Raw genomic sequence first — 17,539 nt, 5'->3', positions numbered from 1 at the left:
TCTCTGGAAAAGATATTTGCATATTCAAGGATGTAGAGAACAACAAAGATACATCTCTGTGTTATGCATTGTTCACACAGGCCAGCCTTAGACATAAAACTTTATAGCAGTCTGAACCCAAGACAACGTACTATACACTTCATCTTGCTGCTTTGTACACTCAAACATTGTTGTTTTACTGTGATCAAATATGTTTTAACTCCATCATATGCTACAATGCAGCTATAATGGAATATCTGAATGCTAAATTAATTTAATGGTGACAAAAATATAATTAGAAATAAGATGAATCAATAATCACTATGGCCTAGGATGAATTATGATATCAATAAGCTTCATGTGAATCTAATTGATTACTAAAAACAACTATGTATCTTCTATTGGAACAACTTGTATTAACTTTAAGATTAAATCCCACAGACAGAACAGTAACAGCTGAAGTTAATAAAAAATCACAAATCTATCGAAGTCAACAACATTAAATGATCAGACTGCTCGGTTGTCAGGTTAGAATATCAGTCTTGCCAACATGTGTTTCCACTATCCAAGATGTTTATTTGCTGAATTTGCCTGTGAGTTTATTTTATTTCTTCTTACTTCCCCTACTTGAAGCCAAATCTTTTTCTCAGTTCATCGAAGCAATGAATAGGATGGATGAGTCTAAATAGCATAATGCAGCAAACATGACATCTCAATAACATAGTGTGGCAAGGGTCACTACGTCTGGCTGTATTAGGAGCATAGCTTAGCCAAAATTATTTGTGAGCTCTACACAAAGGTTCATACAACACATAGAACTGAGTGCACTCAATAGCCGGTTTTCTAATAAATGGTGCAGCCTTTGTAAGTTAACAATGTCCATGGGCACCCTCTCAAAATTATAGTGGGACTAAAATAGCTGCTTGACCCACCTAAGCAATATGTTTACTCCTATAAACAGGGTGGATTCAATAGACCTAAAAAGTAAACTGATAATATGAGCTGCCCAATAAAAGTGCTGCACAAAATGAATCAACACAAACAAAAGCATGACTATTAAAGAGCAGCATATTGTTAGCAATTTGAATTCACCGACTTAGCCAAATTTTGCCCTAAAATTTGATTTGTGGGAGAAAAATATTTGGGTCTGCATTTCAGCAAGTAGACTTAAGGATTTGGTAAGTATTAATTGTTTCCTTAAAATGATTGTCTGGTCATAAGCTGCATGTCTGTAGTCATCCTGTAAAAATAAGATAAACCAGGTACTCCAAAATGGGTCAAAAACAGGAGGACAAGAGTGGCTAGTATGCAAAAGTATAACAAATATTTATTTAGTAGTAGACACATCAAATAAAAAGAATATCATGGAGAAGAGAAAAAAGACATGACATGAAGAAATTGGCACAACAGATGGTAAACAGTTAATACAAAGGTCTGCACCGGAGGCTAAAATGATGCAATACTGTGCAGTTACAATGAAAGTACAAAATCAATCACAGAAACATACCCAGTGCAGCCGGATTAACAAGTAATAAAGTGCCAGTAGTGCAAACGACAGAGGTCTGGATACCCCCCTAGGAAGGGTAACGCGCGTTTCGCGTGGACAGAGTGACACGCTTCATCAGACCGTGATGATGAAGCGTGTCACTCTGTCCACGCGAAACGCGCGTTACCCTTCCTAGGGGGGTATCCAGACCTCTGTCGTTTGCACTACTGGCACTTTATTACTTGTTAATCCGGCTGCACTGGGTATGTTTCTGTGATTGATTTTGTACTTTCATTGTAACTGCACAGTATTGCATCATTTTAGCCTCCGGTGCAGACCTTTGTATTAACTGTTTACCATCTGTTGTGCCAATTTCTTCATGTCATGTCTTTTTTCTCTTCTCCATGATATTCTTTTTATTTGATGTGTCTACTACTAAATAAATATTTGTTATACTTTTGCATACTAGCCACTCTTGTCCTCCTGTTTTTGATTGCTGCCTGTGGTGTGCATCATGTCCACGGTTTAAACCCTCTTGCTTTTTTCCGTGGTTCCTTTTTCATTGTGAACATGTATATTGCCTAATGGATTTTTATGTTATTCTAACTCCAAAATGGGTGCAAAAAGGAAAACTTTATGCAAAATATAGAACAGGTCAAATATTGCAAGACGTTTCGGTCAACACAGTGACCTTCATCAGTGGAACTGGCTATAATTGGAAAAATAGAAGATTCGTGCAAAGGAGAAAGAGAGAGAATTCTGGGGGAAACGAGTAGATTTATATGATGGACAACAATGTCACGTTTATGAGTAGAAGGATGTTCACAGGAGAAAGATGCGAAACCTGCAGGGCTAATTAGAATCTGTAAATGGGGAATATACTTGAAATAAGTCCACTTAGTGGAGTCACAGGCATCATGCGAACGCCGTCGCTTATGTACAGAATGAATAGATGTAAGGAGACACTGAGTAGAACGACAGGCTTAATTCAATTAGGGAAATGCATCTGAATAGACCTCTTGCAGAGAATCACACGGGATCCACCACTAGTGAAAGAATGGCGGGGTGATTCTGTACATCATAAGTCCTCACTATCTGCGGTGTATCAGATCAAGCAACAGACGAACACACAGGTAACAGATGTCCTACATGTCCAGTGAGACTTTGCATAAACCGAGTTGCTGTAGCTCCAGTGTCTGTCCTCAGAGTGACCCTTTTGTGTGTTCTTCTGGTGCTTGATCTGATACAACGCAGATAGTGAGGACTTATGATGTACAAATATTGTTAGCTGTGCTGTCAGCCTCCTTTGAATACATTTATATGTTACAAGCCTTGTAGGAAATAAAAATACCCCCGGTTGGCTGCTACAGTGAATCTATGATGATTTTTTTGAACTCGGCTTACTGGAGATGAGTTGATAAAGGATTTTTCTGGAAAAGAGGCTTCCTAATCCAGCAGTTATGTTATAAAGAAAAACTTTGGGTGCTGATACATCAGGAGCACCTAGCCTACTGTCCTCAGACAATCTTTTTATGGTGGTCCCATATTATATTATATAATCTCTGTTTTTATGAGAGAACGAATACATCTATCTATGAATATTTCTATAAATGAATATATACCCCTGATGAACCTCTTTGAGAGGTGAAACGCATTGGGGTTTTTTCTTGATGTTATTTTGCCCCATCAATCTTTTGGGGATGCTCAAATTTGGATAGCTGACTCTATGTAATTGATGACTACACCTTACAGACTGATCTGACTGACTGTCTGGCTTGTGACAAGATTGTCTATGTCTTACTTATGCATTCTCAACTGGGTTGAATGTTTTGTGGGTGAATGTCTGGTAGTTTGTCTAATTTGGTCATAAAGATATTAGCATAAGTTAATCAGTGTTGTGGTATCCTTATTCGGATAGATCACCCACTGGTTCACTTTCAACCAGCTGGTTTTCTTTATCATACCCCCTTCCTTTTTTGGATAGTGGGCGTTCTCTCCACACTTTTGTGTTATTGGGAGTTTTTTGTTTTTTATTTTTATTCCTTACCTTTTAACTTTGTACCTCAATAAATTTTGAATTTTAGGAGTAAATTTCTTTTTCTGTGATTTATTTAGAGTATATGGTATGTTTAGAAAGTACCTGTTCACACTATCATGTTAGAAAGTAAGAAAGTACCTGTTCACATTATCATGTTAGGAAGTTTCCTATTTAGATAATGGGGTCATGCCTTCTAAGTGTGCACTCCTTCCCATTAGCCTTAGGTGGTTTTAGTTTTCTATTAGCAGATCCCTGTCTTCACATATATATATATAAGAGTTTTTTTAACCCACAGAGAGGCATTAACTTAGGTGACCACCCAGTAAAGAGATACTCCCTGACATGGCTACTGGGCGCACATAAAACTGGCCTTTTTTACATATATATGCTAAGTATCTCAATTTTTTTCCTTAGCAGTAATGCATGTTCATAATCCTATATTCGTTGTTTGCATAACTTAGCATTTCAGAGTGTAACTGTCTTTTTATTACAGTATGCACCTGTTCACATTTGCATGCTAGGATGTGCCGTCAGTTTCCTATTTAGTAAACAGTAATGTAATGCTCCAAGAAACGATAGTGACCAGCCGTCCATAGACCATACATTGAGGCCATATGCCAGCAGTTTCTGAAAAAACTCAAATTCTGATTCAACATATGAAGATCAGACCTAGAGATTTGTTCAGAATTACAGATCAGAACAGCAAACAACTTTAATCTGAGCCAGTATTAACATTCATATAAGATGTAAAGTAAACAATCCAGACAGTATATTAGTCATGTATAATTAAAAAATGGGGTGCACTTATGAGAACTTTATTTTTTATGAAAAAAAAAATTGTTACTAAAATATACAGAAAAAATATATTTAATGAGAATCAGTCACCATGTTTTTTCCAGCTAAACTGAGAGCAGCATAATGTAGATACACAGTCTATGATCGTACTATTTGCAGTATATTTGATAAATTAACTTTTAGCAGCTAGAGATTATCACTAGAGGACTATTAAATCTGCTGCCATGTGATAATCCATATTCATGAGTTTTGTATATCCCTTCCCTCTCCATTGATTGGCAGCGTTCTGCTATGCACTCTGCATATAGAAATCTATCAATCAGTGGTGTGGGCGGGGTTACACATAGCTCAGCATCAGAGTACTGGAAGATCTGCAGCAGATAAAACAGTGATGTTATCAAAACTGCTTTAAACAGTTCTGTGAGTGATACATTGTTGTAATCAGGGTCGCTGCCCCTATACCATGCTGCTCTCAGATGGGGTAGCAAAAATTTTATTAGATATTTCATTAGTTTCATTACTATTTTACTTGTAGTTCTACCTGTTGTAGATTGTGACACAGGGTTTTAATTCCATAACTGCCCAGATCCTAATCAAGTGCATATTGGAAAAGGTCTTCACGGCAACAATGGTTCTTTATGGGAGGCAAATTGAGCCCTGGCCTTAGGCTTGGTAAAGCCTTGTTCTACATATGACATCATTAAATAACAGTCTTTTTGAAAACACATTTCTCTGCATGTTAGACTACTTGACTAACTTACCTTTTCCACTGAGAAATGACAAATTCAATCAGAAAACCCCAGATGAAATATTGTTTGCCTGTGGTCTGGCTAATTCTTCTGAAAATACATTCCATAAGTATAGTTAGAAAATACACATACAAACATGTTGTAATGATTTGTAATTGTGCAAAAAGGTAGGATGGGTCCCATTTTAAGCAAAATCAAATGTGCCTTCATGTACAAGAGAGAAGGGAAAAATAATATTCTTTCAAATTACGTAATTAGGTTCTATGATAGTCTTCAGGCTGAGATTTCGTTATTGGACCAGTATGGGAATTGTGAGCTAACTAAGTTAGCACTGACTTCCTCATCTCATGGACAAAAATAAGACCTCTCTCACGCACAACATTCCAAGAAATAAAGAGCAAAGTGGAAGTATTTTGATTTCCTGGAACCTTGTCAGTGTGTCCTGTATTACCATCATTCAACAAGGTAATTATGGAGATATATCAACAATATTTTAACCCATTAAGTAACCACAAAACTAAGGGGGAATATTCCAAGATGACTTGACTTTGCACTGGCTAGCGTCATTACGATTAGGAACCAACATTGAAGTCTTTTTTCCCTTTGGAAGAAAGCTAACCTATTTTCTGGCAGTTACTGTTACGGGGGGCTGTCTGATAATAACCGAAAGGAGTATCAGACAGTCAGGGTCCACCGTGCAAAGACTTTGCTGCAGACTATGGCAGAGTGCAATACCTCTGTTAACTCACAGAAGGATATAATAAGTAAGTAAATATAATAAGTAAGTAAAGCAATTCCTCCCTTACTTGGAGGGTGTGTGGAATGATCTCTGTTAATAATCACAGAGACAAAGGCAATGTGTGCGAAATGGCACCTACCTAGGTCCGCTCTTCTAGTGGTGCAAAAGAGACGAACAGCAGCATAAGCCGCACAAAGCTCCTACCTGCGTTCGCTCCACTAGTGTGCGAGGACACGAACCACTAGATATGGCACCTGCCTAGGTCCGCTCTTCTAGTGGTGCAAAAGAGACGAACAGCAGCGTAAGCCGCACAAAGCTCCTACCTCTGTTCGCTCCCCTAGTGTGCGAGGATACGAACAACTGCCAGACGCAGTATAAGGAACGTTACCCTAGCGGCAACGTCCACCTACGAGTAGAATCACAAGGCCCAGCCAGACCATGTGCCTCAGGCACCTGCCTATGTCCGCTCCCCTAAGAGGTAAGGATACGGACAGCAGCCGAAGCTGTAAGGTAAAAGAACGCTACCCTGCCGGTAGCGCTCACCTAGCATAGACAGAGGAATGCCTAGAGGAACGCGCACAGAGCGTCTACTCATATGCATGAACCAAGAGGACTGAGCACCATGCGGCGTGTGTCAGGGTCTTATATAGACTCTGTGCCTCATCCAAGATGGAGGACACCAGAGCCAATCCGCTGCCAGAACGACAGGAGTGGCGTCATGCTGGCCTATCACCGAGCAAGACGTCACAAGCACATGACCAGCGACCAATCGGCATAGAAGGTGTCAGAGACATGTGACCTCTTGTCAGCGATGATGTCACCCGCACATGTGCAATGGCTCCAAGATTGGACTTAGTCTCCGGCGCTCGCACATGTGCAGTAGCAAGAAATCTGGACTTAGTCTCCAGCGCTCGCACATGTGCAGTAGCAAGAAATCTGGACTTAGTCTCCAGCGCTCGCACATGTGCAGTAGCAAGAAATCTGGACATAGTCTCCAGTGCTCGCAGCAACCGTAACAGTACCTCCCCCTCAAGGGCCCCCCTCCCGGCGACGCAGGTAATCGGCAACTAAGTCGGGAGCATGGACAGCCTCCTCAGGCTCCCAAGAGCGATGTTCCGGGCCATAGCCCTCCCAATCTATCAAGAAGAACCTGCGCCCTCTAACCATCTTAGAACCAACTATGGCTCGGACCTCATAGCTAGAGCGAGAGGAATCAGAGGCAGGAGAGTGCACTTCACGAGTGTGAGGTAAAATAGCCGGCTTTAGCAGTGAGACATGGAATTTGTCATGAATCCTAAGATGGACAGGTAACTTCAATTGATAGACTACAGGATTTACCTGTCGAAGAACCTCATAAGGACCCAGGAAGCGAGGAGCAAATTTGACAGAGCTCACTCTAAGTCTCACGTGTTTTGCAGAGAGCCACACAAAGTCCCCTGGAGAAAAGACAGGAGCCGGGCGACGAAACCGATCAGACACCGTCTTCATACGGTCCTTAGCTGCTTGGATCGACTCTTGAGTCCGATCCCAAACCTCTCTGGCATTAGTTGCCCAGTCGGCCACAAGAGGAGGAGGTGCAGCAGCGGGAAACGGTACCGGTACCCTAGGGTGTTGCCCATTATTGAGTACGAACGGTGTCTGCCCAGTGGCCTCAGCCAGCGAATTCTTAAGGGCAAATTCTGCCCAGGGTAGGAGGGAGGACCAGTTATCGTGGTTCTCAGCAACAAAGTGTCGAAGGTATATAATCATAGATTGATTGGTACGTTCAACCAAACCATTAGTCTCCGGATGGTATGCCGAAGAGAGATTCAACTCAATTTGCAGAAGGCTACAAAGATCTCGCCAGAAACGGGAAGTAAATTGCGGGCCTCTATCACAAATGATACGATCTGGCATCCCGTGAAGCCTAAAGACATGCTTGAGGAATAGTTTGGCTAGTACCCTGGAAGATGGGATTCTCGATAACGGTACGAGATGAACCATCCGGGAGAAATGGTCCGTAATGACCCACACAAATCTATGTCACTGTGAACATGGAAGATCACCCACAAAGTCCATGCCTACCACCTCCCATGGTCTATCTGGCACTGGTAAAGGATGCAAGAGCCCAGCCGGTCTCTGCCGTAATGGACGGTTGCGAGCACACGAGTAGCAGGAACCGACATATCTCTTGACGTGGCTGGCTAAGTGTGGCCACCAATACCACCTCTCCTGTAACTCTCGTGTCCGCCTAATACCAAAATGCCCACCCACCTTTGAGGTGTGGGCCCATGACAGTATATCATTCTGTCGATCAGGCGGAACAAAGGTCTTGCCCGGTGGGATTTGGTCTAACGTCACAGGGGAGAGCGTATGAAAAACCCTGGAGGGAAGGATAAGACGAGGTTCGTCAATCTCTTCCTGGGTAGAAAGCATAGAGCGAGACAGGGCGTCTGCCTTGTTATTCTTACTCCCAGACAGATAGTTGATGGAGAAGTGAAAGCGGGAGAAAAACAAGGACCAGCGGGCTTGGCGAGGATTCAGACGCTGAGCGGTTTGTAAGTACGTCAGATTCTTATGGTCTGTATAGACCTGGAAAGGATGTTTCGCTCCTTCCAGCAAGTGACGCCACTCCTCCAAGACTAATCTCAAGGCGAGCAGTTCCCTATCCCCAATGGTATAGTTTCTCTCTGCCGGTGAAAAGGTTTTAGCAAAGAAGAAACACGGCCTTTTTCTACCTGCACCGTTCTTTTGATACAAGACCGCACCAGCACCCACTGAAGAGGCATCAACCTCTAAGAGGAAGGGCTTATTCTCATCGGGTCTTTGAAGAACGGGAGCAGTTGAAAAGTGTCTTTTTACTGCCTCAAAAGCCTGAGATGTCTCAGTAGACCAGGCTTTGGGATTAGCACCTTTCTTAGTCAAGGCCACCAAAGGGGCCACCAAAGTAGAAAAATGGGGTATGAACTGCCTGTAATAATTTATGAATCCTAAGAAGCGTTGCACCGCCTTCAAGGAATGAGGTTCGGACCATTGCAGGACAGCAGAGAGCTTCGCAGGATCCATAGCCAGACCCTCTTGTGAGATAATGTAACCCAAAAAAGGCAATGAGGACTGCTCGAATACACATTTCTCGAGTTTAGCAAACAATGAGTGCTCCCTTAAACGGGAAAGGACACGAACGACATCCTGACGATGAGTCTCCAGATCAGGAGAAAAAATCAGGATGTCGTCTAGATACACCACTACTGAGGATAACAGTAAATCCCTGAACACATCGTTTACGAAGTCCTGAAATACTGCGGGTGCATTACATAACCCAAAAGGCATGACGAGGTATTCATAGTGACCGTCTCGGGTGTTAAAAGCGGTCTTCCATTCGTCACCCTTTCGAATTCGTACCAAGTTATACGCACCCCGCAGATCCAACTTCGTAAAAACTTGAGCTCCTCTCAGTCTGTCAAAGAGCTCCGAAATTAAAGGTAATGGGTATTTGTTCTTTATTGTGATTGCGTTGAGACCCCTGTAATCTATGCAGGGACGCAAATCACCCTCTTTCTTCCGAACAAAGAAAAACCCAGCTCCCGCGGGAGAGACAGACTTACGAATGAACCCCTTCTCTAAACTCTCTCTTATATAGGTCGACATGGCCTCCGACTCAGGTATCGACAGGGGGTAAACCCTGCCTTTAGGTGGAACCGAACCTGGGATAAGGTCTATGGCACAGTCATACGGCCTATGGGGTGGAAGAACCTCAGCACCCTGTTTGGAGAACACGTCAGCGAAATCCAAATAGGGTGTAGGTATGGGAGAGAGATCAGTTGATGCAACCGCAACGACCTTAGGTGGTAAGGGAAGACATCGGGACTGACATTTCGAACCCCAACTAATAATGCTGTCAGACTCCCAGTCAATGTGAGGAGCATGAGTCCGAAGCCATGGAAGACCCAGAAGGACGTCGTCTATACCCTCAGGCAAAACAAGAAAAGAAATCTCCTCTATGTGACCCTGAGACAGGGAAAGGCGCAAGGGAACTGTCCTCAATGTAATGGAGTCAGACAACATAGTTCCATTAACAACACGGACAGGAATAGGCGCCTCTAACATGATAGAGGGAATATTGTGTCCCTTTACAAATCCTGAGGACACAAAAATCCCGTCAGCTCCGGAATCCACAAAAGCCATAATAGGCCATGTATTCTCAGATAACGAGAGCTGACCTGGGATACAACACTTAGAGGGTGCAGAAGACGTCTCTAGTAACCCCCCTCTAATGGTTACTAGGCCAGGGAGTTTCCCTGACGACTAGGACACTTGTTGGCATAGTGCCCAGCCTGACGACATACGTAACACATAGGAGGACCAGACTTGCGTAGTCTGGAGAACGTATGACCTAACTCCATAGGAGTGGGAGATGTTTCAGATGCTGAGGAAGATGGTAGTGGACCCTCAACAACTGGAATAGCCCGATGCTTAGGGCGTGAGGAAGAGACCTCGAGTCTACGTTCCTTATGGCGTACATCGATCCTCGTTGCTACTGTGATCAAGTCCTCCAGAGAAGCAGGGACCTCACGAGTAGCAAGGGCATCCTTGACATAGCCTGCCAACCCTCTCCAGAAGATAGGAATCAACACCTTCTCTGGCCAATCTAGTTCTGCCACCAGAGTTCTAAAAGCAATGGCATAAGAACTAGTGGATAACGAACCCTGAGATAGATCTAACAGTCTCAGGGCCGCATCATGGGTAACCTGCGGACCCATGAATACCGCCTTAAGAGCATCAAGAAAGTCTTGATGTCTCAGAGTAACCACATCAGAGCGCTCCCATAGGGGAGTCGCCCATTCTAAGGCTTTGTCCTGAAGTAAGGAGATGATAAAGCCTACTCTGGACCTCTCCGTAGAGAAGCGAGAAGAGTTGACCTCTAGGTGTATCTGACACTGACTAATGAAACCACGACATGATCTGGCATCGCCAGAATATCTGTTTGGCAGAGCAAGTCGAGGATCATGTGCAGATGTCACCATGGTCTGAGGTTTATCCTCTATACTCTTGAGCCGTGACTCAAGTACTTGTATGTAACGGTGTAACTGCTGATATTCTGCCATAACTGCCAGACCCTTGGCTCAGTCCTAATGTTACGGGGGGCTGTCTGATAATAACCGAAAGGAGTATCAGACAGTCAGGGTCCACCGTGCAAAGACTTTGCTGCAGACTATGGCAGAGTGCAATACCTCTGTTAACTCACAGAAGGATATAATAAGTAAGTAAATATAATAAGTAAGTAAAGCAATTCCTCCCTTACTTGGAGGGTGTGTGGAATGATCTCTGTTAATAATCACAGAGACAAAGGCAATGTGTGCGAAATGGCACCTACCTAGGTCCGCTCTTCTAGTGGTGCAAAAGAGACGAACAGCAGCATAAGCCGCACAAAGCTCCTACCTGCGTTCGCTCCACTAGTGTGCGAGGACACGAACCACTAGATATGGCACCTGCCTAGGTCCGCTCTTCTAGTGGTGCAAAAGAGACGAACAGCAGCGTAAGCCGCACAAAGCTCCTACATCTGTTCGCTCCCCTAGTGTGCGAGGATACGAACAACTGCCAGACGCAGTATAAGGAACGTTACCCTAGCGGCAACGTCCACCTACGAGTAGAATCACAAGGCCCAGCCAGACCATGTGCCTCAGGCACCTGCCTATGTCCGCTCCCCTAAGAGGTAAGGATACGGACAGCAGCCGAAGCTGTAAGGTATAAGAACGCTACCCTGCCGGTAGCGCTCACCTAGCATAGACAGAGGAATGCCTAGAGGAACGCGCACAGAGCGTCTACTCATATGCATGAACCAAGAGGACTGAGCACCATGCGGCGTGTGTCAGGGTCTTATATAGACTCTGTGCCTCATCCAAGATGGAGGACACCAGAGCCAATCCGCTGCCAGAACGACAGGAGTGACGTCATGCTGGCCTATCACCGAGCAAGACGTCACAAGCACATGACCAGCGACCAATCGGCATAGAAGGTGTCAGAGACATGTGACCTCGTGTCAGCGATGATGTCACCCGCACATGTGCAATGGCTCCAAGATTAGACTTAGTCTCCGGCGCTCGCACATGTGCAGTAGCAAGAAATCTGGACTTAGTCTCCAGCGCTCGCACATGTGCAGTAGCAAGAAATCTGGACTTAGTCTCCAGCGCTCGCACATGTGCAGTAGCAAGAAATCTGGACATAGTCTCCAGTGCTCGCAGCAACCGTAACAGTTACAGATTGCTTTACTCAGTTGTATATTGGCTTTATTTGTATGAATCACAACAGATGTAGTAACCATTTACAACATATAGGTAAAGTATCTGAGTAACCCACCTAGACCTCGGAGGTTGGGTTTAATAAAATTACATTTTATAGACATCAGACATGACTCAAGGTCACTTTGCTGCCCTTTTTTGTCAATGTATAACACAGCAATTGGTTATATTACTTACATGTGTCCAGACTGCGGAAAGTAACATTTTAAGTCAGTATGAGTTACATCACTAGAATATTGGAGGCTTTATTTAGCCAAAGAACATAAAAGAACAACTGGTACAATATAAAACTTTCAATAACGTTGTTTACACCTTTTAATGACATCATTTAATATGGATCCTATTTTTACTCTTTTCTTTATACGGTTTTATAAAGCACACTAGTTTGTGCCTTGCTTTGCTCTTTCCTTAGTCTAGTAACTGCTTAATTACATTATTTTAACACTTGATGAGCACATTTCATTAGCCTCAAAGTGTAAATGCAGCCTAAAATAGTAGATAACAAAGAAGGTGGGCCAGCTGCACTTTCTCAGTATACTTTTGATGCATCCCAAAATGTATTTGCCTTAAGAGCAGCTGCCTGGCACTAAATGCTAAAGTTGAGTTGGCTGTCCAACAAAATCCCCAATGTAGTCCATAAAGAAAGAACATATTAACATGTAATTGGAAAATTACTACGCTATTACTCTAAAATTGGATATAGATCTTATTGTGATCTACCTCAGAAATTGGAAGTGGAGCTACAGCTTCATTTCTTTGTAGCGTAAGTAAACATCTAGTTACTGTTATGGTAATAATTTTATACCTTGTGTTATTTTATTATTTAAGCAATTTATTTACGATTTTGTTATTTCCAACTTTCATTCCATTTTTGGTCATGTACTAAGCTGTCCCTTTTCTTTTGTGGTTTTAATAAACTGCTGTTTGGGCATTTGAAATTCAGTCAAAGCCTGGTACACGGACATTGGCTGTGTGTTCTTTTGTTTGTCTCAGATGCATCGTTATTAATTGGACCAACATTGGCAGATATGGAGATCCCTTTGCATCTCACCCTAAATTAGCTCTCCCAGGAAAGGGGTTTCCATGACATTATCCAGTTAGTAAAGAGGTCTTACTCCACTTCTCCATTTGGCAAGCTAATAAACCCTTGTCTAAGCTGGCGGCATTCGTTGTTGCTGTTGGTAATCTTTTGATTCCCTTTCACTGGCTTATGCCCATCATACCATCTAAGAAACAAATCCTAAGTAAAATTGACCTCTGTATTGTACCAAAGAATGAGCCTCTCTTGCACAACACCACCTGGCTTCCTTCCAGAAGATCTGGAGCCCCTAGATGGCATATAGAGAGTCTTCGGAATTTATATCTGCAATTTCTGCAGCGCCTGCAAGTTCCCCTGACTGGTAGACTCCGTGACATTTCTACAGATCATCGCGTACATTCTCATTTCTCCTAGCATTATTTCTCTTGAGCTGTCTGAGCCAAATTCCCACCCCCCTTTTCCCTCTTCCTCCCTGAATTCCCTCGTCTCCCCTGTTCTTAAAATTGCCTACTTTCAACATTGTTGCTATTTCTTTTGTTCTCTCCTTATCCTACAGGTGGCCCCCTTTCTCCTCAGTGTTTAACGGCTATCTTCCCAATTTCTACATCACATTCTTGACACGCTTTTGTCATTACAGTTGATGTTCATTTCGATATCCCGTCATCAATTGGCTTTGTTATGCCTCTATTCCCACAAAATCAAGTAGAAACTGAAACTTGTATGCTTAATTTTGTTTCTTACACCTATATATCCTTATCCATTATTGTACTATACCCTCTGGGTTGTTATTGTCATGATCCAGGACCAGGATTCTTCGCTCCAGAGTTTCCCAGACTCGGCCTGGTTATGTCAGGGGTTAACTCCCATGGGCCTCGTTCCGGTTTCAGGAGACTATATCTCTGCACTTGCATTCTGGTGCTGGTTATAGTTTTGCTCTGCAGCCTGTGACTGGTTCTGGTGAGATTTCCTGTTTGATCTGACTCCTTGTTACCATGCCCTGACCTGTACCCTCCCTCCGTTCATCCGTTTGTCCCAATCCCTGACTTCCCACTCCTCTATGTTGTTTGTATTTCCCTCTACATACCTGATCTCCCGGCTTCTGACTCGGGTCTGTTTTCTAACTTCATCTTGATACTCCCTTTGCAGTGACTTGACTTTTCTGGCTAGACCCTGACTGTTAGACTACTCTATTGCCCCCTGGTGGCTTGCCTGTTAACTGCCTGCTGAAGTTACTCTGCTGCACTTCAGCCTCCTTTCTGTTACAGTGTTACTTTGTCTCTCCTTCACTACTCTGCTGTCATCTAGTGGGGAATATGCTGTAATACGTCTTACTAGCCCTTTGTACAGCATGACAGTTCTGTTATCTTTTTATAAAAAATTAAATAAAACATTTAAAACAAAAAGTTACCCAGTTGGTTACTTTCAGGTACTCAGAGCAAATAAAATAACAATAGATAGTGGTTAGTCTTTTTAACAAGAGTCATTGACTCCATCCATATTCTTTTACATGGTTGATCTGTGTACAAAAGAGGTAGCAAAAAAAGTAAAGCAGTGATAAGCTTGCGGCAATGTTTTGACTACATTGAGGATGCAAGCAAATAGGAGGCAGCTGGGATGGGGTTTAGCACTTCTAAATGCCATGATGGCCAGATGAATAATAGGAAGTTGAATCATGAACACTTGGAAATACTTATTAGAAACTCATGAATGTGAATCCTACATATGAGATTAATCTTCATGCAAAGCTTTCGTGTAAACGCCTAAACAAAAATAGTGTTTTAAAATGAACAAAAGCATCACTTATTGGGAGTTGTTGGTTATACTAGTAAAATGCTCATCATCCATGCATATTATTCTAGTATAAAAGAGACATTATCTTAACTATTACTACAATCTGGTGCCCTAAGTCGCCAAACTCAAACTTCATACAAAAGATACTCTACTGAAATATTTGGAAACTTCTGGAATAAGGCATAAACATTGAGCTGATTCTATTGAGGCTATCAGTCAAATTTCTTGGAATTAATCTGCTGGAGATTATTGTGTCAAGGGTCTCTGCTGTGACTCTGAAATCTAAGCAGATATAGTATTCAAAATTATGTGAAAATAAACTTAGGCTAATAATCTTTTGACATAGAATTATTTACACCGCCTAGTGAACAAACTGAAATTTATATTGCTATCAATTTGGAAATTTGTATCACAAAAAGAATGAGTACACATTCACATTTTTGTAAATATTGTATTATATCTATTCCTGGGACAACACTTAACATCTGACACTTTGGTACAATGTGAAGTAGTGCACAGCTTGTATAACAGTGTAAATTACACACTGTCATTAATGTCTAAAGGCCACTTTACACACGACATCGCTAACGAGATGTCGTTAGGGTCATGGAATTCGTGATGCACATCCGTCCTCGTTAGCGACGTTGTTGCGTGTGAAACGCAGGAACAACCGTTAACAATCAAAAATACTCACCATATCGTTGATCGTTGATACGCCGTTCAAATCTCAAATATCGTTGCTGCTGCAGGTACGATGTTGTTCATCGTTCCTGCGGCAGCACACATCGCTATGTGTGACACCGCAGGAACGAGGAACAAAATCGTACCTGCGGCCGCCGCCAATGAGGAAAGAAGGAGGTGGGAGGGATGTTACGGCTGCTCATCTCCGCCCCTCCGCTTCTATTGGGCAGCCGCTTGGTGACGCCGCACGAACCGCCCCCTAGAAAGGAGTCGGTTCGCCGGCCACAGCAATGTCACTATGCAGGTAAGTATGTGTGACGGATGATAGCGATGTTGTGCGCCATGGGCAGCGATTTGCCCGTGATGCACAACCGACAAGGGCGGGTGCTTTCACCAGCGACATTGCTAGCGATGTCTCTGTGTGTAAAGCCCGCTTAAACCTCTGGCCACAAAAGTGTGTATACGCCTAAGTGAAAATGGGTAAACTGTATCATATTAGCCATTTTCTCCCCCCAGTGTCATGTGACTCATTAGTGTTACAAAGTCTCAGGTGTGAATGGTGATCAGGTGTGTTACATTTAGTGTTATCACCCTCACACTCTCTCATACTGGTCACTGAACGTGCAACATGGCGCCTCATGGCAAAGAAATCTGTGAGCATTTGAAAAAAATAATTGTTGCTCTACATAAAGATAGGCTTAGCCTAGAGGAAGATTGCCAACACACTCAAACTGAGCTGCAACACAATGGCCAAGACCATACAGAGGTTTAACAAAACAGATTCCAATCAGAACAGGCCTCACCATGATTGACCAAAGAAGTAGAGTGAACGTGCTTAGCGTCATATCCAGTGGTTGTCTTTTCAAAATATATGTATGAGTGCTGCCAGCATTGCTGCAGTGATTAAAGGAGTGGACGGCCAACCTGCTACTGTTCATACCATATGTTGCACACTCCATCAAATTGGTCTACATGACTGTCATCCCAGAAGGAAGCCTCTTGTAAAGATGATGCACAGGAAGGCCCGCAAAAAGTTTAGTGAAGACAAGCAGACTTAGGAGATGGATTACTGAAACTATGTCCTATGGTCTGAAGAGACTAAGATAAACTTATTTACTTCAGATGGTTCAAGCCTGTGTCATGGCAACCAGGTAATGAGGACAAAGAGAAAGATTTCAAGGATGGTGGTGGGAGTGTCATGGTTTGGGGCTGCATGAGTTTTGCCAGTTATGGGAAGCTACAGTTCATTGAGGGAACCATGAATGTCAAGATCTACTGTGACATACTGAAGCAGAGCATGACCCCTTCCCTTCAGTAACTGGGCTGCAGGGCAATATTCCAACATGATAATGATGCCAAACACATCTCCAGAACAACCACAGCCTTATTAAAGAAACTGAGATCAAAGCATGTCTCCAGACCTAAACCCTATTGAGCACCTGTGGGGAATCCTGAAATGGAAGGAGGAGGGGCGCAAGGTCTCTAACATCCACCAGCTCCGGGATGTCATCATGGACGATGGAAGAGGATTCCAGTGGTTCCTGTGAATCTCTAGTAAATATTGATACTTAGGGCACAATTTGGCCATTTTCACTTAGGAATGTACTCAAGTTTAAACACTGTTATACAAGCTGTACACTGACTACTTTACATTATATCAAAGTGTGATATCTTCAGTGTTGTCCCAGGAAAAAATACAGTAAAATATTTACAAACATGTGAGGGGTGTACTCACTTTTTCAATACACTGTATTTACCAATAAAGAGTGAATAATATTTCATACTTTGTGCGTATATTTTTGCAGGGATGATTTATAGGTTTTTCATGTAAAAGTTGTTAAAAGGTTTTTAAAATACCAAGATCAATCCGGATGCTATATATACATTACAAATAACCCCCAACGGCAACATATGATCGGTTCAAAGAGGCATAATCAGAGAGCTTTTCTACAGGGTGTTTCTGT

Source organism: Anomaloglossus baeobatrachus, chromosome 2, assembly GCF_048569485.1.
Source record: "Anomaloglossus baeobatrachus isolate aAnoBae1 chromosome 2, aAnoBae1.hap1, whole genome shotgun sequence".
NCBI lineage: Eukaryota > Metazoa > Chordata > Amphibia > Anura > Aromobatidae > Anomaloglossus > Anomaloglossus baeobatrachus.
The sequence above is the reverse complement of the archived record's forward strand: the minus strand, read 5'-3'. Positions refer to the sequence as shown.